Consider the following 9236-nt stretch of genomic DNA (forward strand, 5'->3'; position numbering starts at 1 on the left):
AGGATTTGTTCCTGAAGTTGCACCGCATTTCTAAAACGTCTTACCACTTTTATGAATATGCTTTGTGTATTTGCGGCGCGATGGGTTTTCCAGGACACCGTAATTTATGCATGTCTAATGTCATCTTTTATTCACGTACTAAGCCCAACTCTATAGGCTAATATTTATAAAACCGAGATAACCATAGAAACGTCTTCATCTGTGCTTGAGACTTTCACGGAAAACCGGAACTGCTGCTTGTCAAGCTTGTTTCATCAGGTTTTATATCGTCGTCATGACGTGTTTGAATTGATCCCAGGCATATGAAGTGCTTTTCTTTTCATACTTCTCAGAAGGAACAGGTTCCTTGCTTCTTGGTTTACAATAGAAACTACTGGAATAACCCATAATAAATTTTGTTCTGAAAATCCAAGTGTAACCATCACTACTTGATAACAGAAGAGATCGTTTGTCTAAAACAGAAATGTGATCTGTAGACTAAAAATGGTTCACCCAAATTGCTCGTTTGAAGAATCTGTTCTTTGACTACGTCATAATCGCATAATTGATGCGGATGCGTTCTGACGTCACACATCACGTCTGCAGTAGTTTAGCAACAAACGTTTCAGTTTCCTTGCTATTCATCTCCGTGTCATTCATAATTCATACTTTATTTCGTCTAGTAGTGGTTTGATTCTGTTTGTTCAGTTTGGTAATATTTACAGGATGATGAGGTGGCGGCTGCTCTGTTTCGACAATTTATCAGTTTTACTTGCTCTTAAATTGTGTTCGCAAGATAAATGTATCTATTACTGTGGTCGGGAAAACCCATCGGGACGCCAATACACAACGCATATTCTTTAAAATGACAACACATTCCCTACATTTCGGAAACGCGGTGGAAATTCAGAACACGCATGTAACTTCAGAAAAGCTGTAAATCCGGTCCCAGTATAACGGAAGTGCTGTTTCCGAAGTTGGACTTCTCTGAGATTAGTGAAGTCTATTGGAAGCAGCGATAACCAATTGAAAAGTAAGCTATTGGACTTTTTATATCCATCCACACGGAGGCAACCATGTTCTGCCAAGCCAAAAGCTGCAGAGAAAAGCAACAGCCCTGTTCCTGTATGTGTAGATGGTTGGTTTGTTTCATAGACTTATAAAGGCATGTAAAGGAATGCTTACAATATACTCCTAAAAACTTGTAAGAGAATCCTTACACTGTACACCCAAAGACCTGTAAATGCACTTGACAGTGCGGAATAGACATGCAAACACAGATTATAAAATCTCTTGATAGTTATCTAATTATGTTCCTTTGTTAGAATATTCTCATGTAAGGTCTGTCTCCCTGAAGTGTGGTGTGCAAACAATATAGAGAACTGAAGAAGTCAATAATTACACAAAAGGCTTATTTAAAAACACTAAAGATTTTAAAAACTAAAAATCTTTAGAAACTACAATTAACTATATTAAACAGTGACCACATGTTATACAAATGCAGAATATAAATAAGTGTATTTGGTGCAAAGACCAACTGATGGTTAGCTAGAAGCTGTTATCATAAATGTGAAGATTACTTGTAAAAATACTTGATATTAACTGGTCAAGCAGCATCATAAATTCAAACAGCCCAACTTCTCTCATGTCATTCATCACCCTGTAGGGGTGGTGACCAGATTATATATGTTTGATTGATCAAAGTATGAGGAGCAATATAGAACAGCCCAAGAATAAACAGTATGCAATGTCAAATAGAACGATTAAAACTACTGGTCTTGTGCATGGTCCCCCTCCCCTGATATCTCCCCTTTATGGTAATTACAGGAGCGGTTACCCTGAATATGAAGCTTACTTAAAATATTTACATTCATCAGTGATTTAAGAGTGTGTAAATGGCATAGATTGTTTAGCCTCCACCTTCAGTTCCTATAGGTGAAGACTGGGTGTACATCGTTTCAAACCGAGTAGGCCTGCAGACTTGTTTCCCAAAAAATAACAATAATAAGATGGTTGACAGCCTGCAGATATAGCTGGACACCCTTTGTTCTTGATGCCTTCTTCATGTGATCTTTGGACTATTGGCATGCGGTACCTGGTGTGCACTGGAATGTGAAGGGCTGGTTACAGGATGTCCTGGACAGCCAGATGCTGCACATCCTGCAGGATTATCAGATGTGCTCACATACAGGCGAGTAAATCCACACCGAAGGAAACCCGTTCAACTTGCATAAATTTAGCTTGCATGTTTATCTTTAGGCACAAAATTATCCAGCTAGATTTATTGCTGCTGTATTTGTGCATAGCTGGAGAGCTGAGCTGTTCCCTTGCAGATATATAAAGTGTGGTGGTTATTGTATGTGACAAACTTAAGTTAAACCAATCGTGTGACCAGTTCTCACCGTTTGAAGTCCGATCCTTATAATAAGGCGTGCCGTTGTCTGTGGCACGTTCCATTGCTGGTACCCCACCACTTCCCTGGTGATTCTCCATGGCACTCTCCAACATCAACACTCCAACGTGTGTTAACAGGATGTCCTTTGGCACGAAGATTGCGAGGCCGAGGTAAGAAGCGTGGAAGCAGCACGGTGAGGTGTGGCTGAAATTCAGCACAGTATATGGAAACTTTACCATCACAGCTTCTGGTTTCTCCACCCAATCGTCTCCACACCATCCCCGCCCAGTGTGTCTGGTAGTGGATTTAAAGCCTCAGTTTCTGGATCCATCCTAAAGAACAATTCACCAGCACGGTTAGATTTATGTCTCTAAAAATCAATGTGAAAGCTAGAGTACCATAAGCATATGTTGCTACTGAAAAGCTGACCAAGAATAATAACTAAATAATAAATTGTGGGATTGAGGGATTTATTTTTAAATGACCAATAAGATAGCTGGAGATGTAGCACAAACAGTTGCCTGGGTAACCAACATGGGCAACAAGCACGGGCAGGTGCTCATATCCATGTTGACAGCTCACGGGGCAACAGAGTTGATGGGGTTGTTAACAGTTTCTTAAACTATACTGCAAATGTGCACAGGTTGCTTGAGTTGTAGCACATATTGCGGTGTGTGTTAGTGTGTCTGGTTGTAGCCTTCATGCTGACAAACTATCTGGAAGGTAATGTGAATATGAACGGTGTTGAACCGTTATTAAACTCTCTCGGCTACACTGCACGAAAGCTACCCCTCACGTGGTTGTCCTGGAGCCAGTGAAGCTGAGTTTCACCTTTTTTACTACTTTTCATTTCACCCTTTATTCACGTTGCAAGGTGCCACCATCCAAGCTCCTGTATGTGAACAGAGACCTCTGTTCTGTGGAGAGTGTGAGAAACCGGTCATCTGATTGGCTGCGTGGCACCTAATGCCAAGAATCGCACTGGACGTCACCAAGGTCAGCCACCAGCTTTACGGCCGACCAAGGAGATCGTTGACAAATAATGATTTAATATTTGGCTTAGGGTAGCTTTTGAATTATGCACAAAAGGCCTGGATGACATCAACGGAAACCATCATCACTCACAAGTGTAGACCAACTCCAGAATCTTACCTACCGGCAAGGATATGGATGGTGGTAAGTTTGCTCATTTTAGTTTGTATTTTGTTCTGTACATTAAATATGTCCTTCCAAAATTACACTTGTGTGGTGGAAGCTTAATAAACATTCTGGCTTTCATTTCCAGACATCTACAGTGGTGTATTTTAATTCTTGATGTCTTTTCTTTGCTTTGGCACTTCTGAAAACATCCAGTACATATTCTCATAACTTTGATTGCTCCATATCTCACTAGTCGTAGGGAATGTGAAAAAACAATAACAGGTGTCAGGTGGGGAATCTAATATGCTTTCAAGAGAAAACAAATTCTAGAATCGCCAAAAAAGAGGCATGTCTCCTGTGTGTGGTTGATGTGGTAGCTAAGGCTGTGGTCGTTGATGTTGGAGGTTATTGGTTTGAGCCTGCTATGTTTATTGCCTTAAAACTATCAATTTACCTTGCAACAATCAATTGAAATGAAAGTCAAATATTCTGAAAAAGCATACATGCCAATGAGTACCTGTGGCTCAATGGTATGAGCACTGCTTCTGTGGGTCTGAGGTTGCTGGGTCAAGACCCAGCCAGGGCTCTAGGATACAGCTGAGTAGGCTGGAGGAAGGAATGTAAGCAAGGTGGGGGGGGGGGAAACAACCGGGCTGCCCCCCCCTGGGTCTCCAGAGCAATGGACAGCAGGGGTTATAGAACACTGGATAAGGGTGTTAACTTAGTTTTAAACCTAAACTGGAAAAAATGCCTGTTAAAAGTCCATCACCCTACATATTTTTGAAGTTCGCCAGCCACTCTAATTTCCATCCTCCACTATCTCTAACTAGGAAGAGGGCACCCCAACCAACTTGGCACCACACAGACAGGCTTCTAACTTGCATAGACAAGGCCAGTTTTGAACTAGAAACCTCATGTTTATGAGGCAAAGCTTTTCCCACAAAGCCACCAAGTCACACACAAAAAAAGCAGCTTTTTTTAGGGGGTTTATACACTTTATACAGGAGAACTAAGACATCTTAGAATTGCAACCTATGCTGTGCTCCCTCCTCAGGCTCTAGATCTGTACTGGTATTGCACAGAAAGATGCTCATTAAGATGTCCTACGCTCCTCCCAGTGTTGGGTACTGTCCCAAGACGAGCAGAGTGGAGCGGAGGAAGCTAAAATTTCCTTCAGGTGTCTCTTACGGTGGGGGTGTGAAGAACAATCAAGACTGCAATTAAAAATGATCCATAAGAAAACTTGTGCCCATCCTTCCTTGATTTTGAACTTAGTGATGAGGAGAGGCTATGTGGTGAAGAGATAATCCAACCCCTTGATGTCCGTGGTTCCTCTAGGGCTTTGTTAAGTGGTTCAAAGTGACAGTCTTGGGGAAGCCCCTGCACCTTTTTTGGGCTCCCTGCTTTTGTGAAGAGTCAAAGGTACAGAACTGAGAACTGGGCTACAGGTATAGGACAGGGCTTCTGAACTCCCGACAAATTGCTTTAGCGACAAGCAAAATGTGTCACAGGTCACTGTTTAAGCAGGATTTTTGATTGGACCCTAAAACATAGTCTAACACAACGATTCAAATTTCCTAAAAACATTTGCACATTTGTGACTATAAACATGAAATGTTAATGTCACCCAGTTTGAAAAAACATGGATAATGGTTGCTTGAAAATGAGTCTCCAGAGTCTAGGATCAGACAAAAAAAAATTGTAGTGTTTTATATATGACTAATACATCAGGTAACCCTAGCTAACACCTCTTCCTGGTCCTTCTACTATTTTCTACCGCACACTGTAGTTAATTTATTACAATGCCATTTTTTAAACTGATACTCGTGTGTTATTTTTAAACTATGGACATGAAGAAAAATAGCACAGAAGCGCACAGCCTTTGTTTCCGAATTCAACACACACATATTAGAGGGATTGGTTATTAATGAATAAGCTGAAACAGGTGTGTTAAATTCACACAGGGATTTATCGTTCTAAGTCAGGATTCTGTCTCCTGTGGTTTAAAAAGCTGAACTATAATATTTCTACAGAGCTGTAGCTCAGGCTTCAGGGAAACGGTTATGAGCCAGTCTAGATTAGGCCAGAAAAGAGAGAAACAGGTGGATGGTTACATTTGTAAACAATGGTAAGAACTGGTGTGAGGGATGAACCACATAATAAGCATGAACAAAGACATGGAATGGAATAAATCGATAGGTATATTGCAGGCTGGCTAACACTGAAAACAAACAAACAAACAAACAACAACGACGACGACGACAACAACGACAACAACAACAACAACCCACTCACTACAAGCATAAGCTACCTGACCTGATTCGAAACTAAAGTAAATTGCTAATCACTAACCTGGCCACAAAACACAAATGAAGACCCAAACCCAACAAAAACAGGGACCAACCCTACACTTGGTGTGGCTAGTAACATACACCAGTGACTATGTAGCCATATATGAAGTTATACAATGGCCTAGATTTACATATATAAGACCTGCAGTAGTAACAGTACAAGAATGTAAACCAAACTCATAAGCTGAAACACTTGCAAAGACCGGTATCACAAAATCACAGAGCACTTCCACAGCAAATAACAGACACCGTAAGTGCACATTAGGCTGCTGGAACTGCATGCTGTAGGCTCTTTTATAGTCGCAGGCGGATGATGCAACTGCTGGAAGGCAAACCAGGACTGGCTCACGGATCGGATTCGACGTGGATCCAATCGCAGACAGCAATGGAGGAATGGGTCTGAGCTGCAAATAAAATGGACAGAAATGTGTACAATCCCCACAACACACACAGAGGTGCGTAACACCTCAGTCAGTGCATATTTTCACTCTAGCACTTTGTACACATCAGCTAGGTAATTATGGGCCAGCGCGGAGCAGAGAGTAAAAAGGTTGACTACCAGGGGATTGTCTGGTAATGCTGATATTGAAGGGTGTAAATTATCCTACACTACAAACACTTCAACACTTCAGGCCCTATTTGAACAGAACACAATTTGTGGTGCATGCTGATAGCGTGTTCCTAGCGTGGTTGATGTGCTTCAAGGAGCCGGAGGGGTAGGTGGCCCGCTGGATCGTTGTGATGTAGGAACACCAGGCTGTGAGGCTGGGCTCCACACTGACGTCGACGTGTGGGCCCGCCGTCCCTGACTCTAAGAGAGCTGTCACCGTTGCGATCGTTGCAATTGTTCCCCGCGATGAACTCGTGTAGCCCTGCTGTTTGGAAGACTGTTTGGACCTCATGGTCTGATTATGAAAGCATTCTGCTTGTTATGGAGCAGCTTCTTGGGGTGTTTGTGCTTCAGCACATTACATTTCCAATGCCAACACTTGTCACCTGAAATCCCAGTTCACTCTGCATTACTCCATATAAGCAAACATGGTAATCTATCAAGTACATATTTCTATTAACGCAATATGTCACAAGTTCTGTAATGAACTCTCAAAGACTAGTAAAAGCAAAAGGGCTCTGACTTCAACATCCACTTTAGTGTGTCTTACATTAAAATCAACTGGACAAAATTAAACTATTTCAACTACATCACATTTAAATGCAGTGAAGAGACTGGGTGGATTGCATGCCACATGCAAGCTCTATACATCTGAGCATCAGTGTCTAGGCTTCAGCCTACCTTCCTGCTTTAAGCACAAACACCACAGCAAGAGCCAGCATAAAACCGGCAACCGAACATTAAATTACAGTCAGAAAAGCTGAGCAATTTAAATATAATACTGTTATGTTAAAGAAGAAATTAGAAATACTCACCAAACGAGCAGCTGCATTGCAGATTTAGTCCAGGACAAAGCACGTGAGAGATTGCCTCTCCTATGCATGATTGAAGGGGCTGTAAAAATCGGAGAGGCCAGTTCTCTCTACACACAAACACAAATCCCATCCACAACGAAAATCAGCATTAGACTTCCAAAAAAACCAGTCAAATCACAACCATCTAAGACTAGAAATTTACAATATGCTCATCAAAAAGAGGAGCAGTATGCAGACATAGAGAAGGGTAAAGTCTCAGGACAGACAGGTTTTCCTGTGCATAACTGAAGGGGTCATAGGGCATTTCACCTGAAGGGACGGGAACGTCCTTTCCACCTACCAAATGTTGGTTTAATATTGGATTTTCTTTTATTGCTAATTGTTTCCTATATTTGGTGTCTATACAGGTCAATCTTAACTTGAATGCTTCACTTCTCAGAAACAAGAATATTACACAATTGCTCTATACAGGTCTTTTGGAAAATCACAATTTTAATTAGCATGTTGTTCCAGAGGTCATTGTAGACTCATTGTAACAACTGCCCTAAATCATAAGACCAGGCCTGAACTTCAGGTTCAGTGAAGTGCGGTGCTGAAAAAATTATTCAATGTATTAAATTAAATGTTTGTGTAAGATGACCACATGAGAATCAAGTCAGAAAGTACCCAGAAAATGTCTGGAGGTCTCTATCAACTGTTTAGTGTTGGGTCATCTAGCAAAAGCGGTCCAGAATACAAGCCCAAGCCACAATGTTTTTTTTGGCTAACACAGTTCCACCGTCAGTCATCACATCACACCCATCAACTGAAGGCATAATTTGATCTCGTGAAATTAAGGATCACAGCGGAGGATACACGTACTTCAAAATTAACCGGCAAATTGTGAATCATGTGCAATCTATCAGACCAGAGTGGACTGCTGCAGGCAAGGGTCATAGACAACATAACTGGATATCGCATCAGGTTTCACAGAAACAGGACGTTTCGGACAGCGGTTTTTCATCAGCTGTGCAGGCAAAGTGCTTCCACACACACCTTTGTCAGGAACATCTTATTTCTCTGGAAACCTTCTGTACTACAATTTTCTCCCTTTTTCACTCTCTGTCTCGCTGTCTCTCTCTCTCACTCTCTATACAATATCTCTACATCTCTTACTACAGTACACTGCAGTTACTCATCTGGAATCTTCTCTGGATTATTGTTGATCTACATTCCATTAAATGGCATATCTGTTTTCACTGCAATTGCTGCTACGACAGCAATGAAATTAGGAAATTCAAAGAAAACGAACAGATCTACATCCTTGGAATGAATGTTAGTTTAAACATCATCTTGTCATATATAAATTGATTCCTCCTCCAACTAATTCAGGAGCACTTTGAGTGTCTATATATATGTGTGTGTGTGTGTGTGTGTGTGTGTGTGTGTGTGTGTGTGTGTGTGTGTGTGTGTGCGTGTGTGTGTTACGGAACGCTCGCCTCCCGCGAGTCACGTGGTTTGGCCAGCCACGTGCAGTAGGAGGACTTTCGTTTGTGGGCTCGCCTGCACGCACCTGTACGTCCTTTTGTCTTTGTGTATTTAAACTCACGTCAGGGTGTGCGGCGTAGTTGGTCATTGTAGATGTAATGTCTAAATGTAACGTGTTCGTTTAATGTCAAATCGTTTCATGTTTATCGTTTGTATTACGTGAGTGCTGCTGTTACTATATATGTGTGTGTGTGTGCTTTTTGAATTTTTTTTTGTTTTTTCTGGAATGACAAAGGTTAGCTTATACTTCTGCAAAGATCCATGTAAATGTCTCTGCCTCACGGCGCAGAGAAGGGAGTCATGGGCAAGCGTAGTAGAGACCTCCAAAATCTCAAGGCTGGTTTATTCTGCTTCAAAGATCTGTGTCTGCATATGTGTCTGCAGCAGTCATAAGCAGACATTCACATAGATGTCAGCTG

The sequence above is a fragment of the Electrophorus electricus genome, chromosome 5, assembly GCF_041902795.1.
Source record: "Electrophorus electricus isolate QZ-2024a chromosome 5, ASM4190279v1, whole genome shotgun sequence".
NCBI classification, from domain to species: Eukaryota; Metazoa; Chordata; class Actinopteri; order Gymnotiformes; family Gymnotidae; genus Electrophorus; species Electrophorus electricus.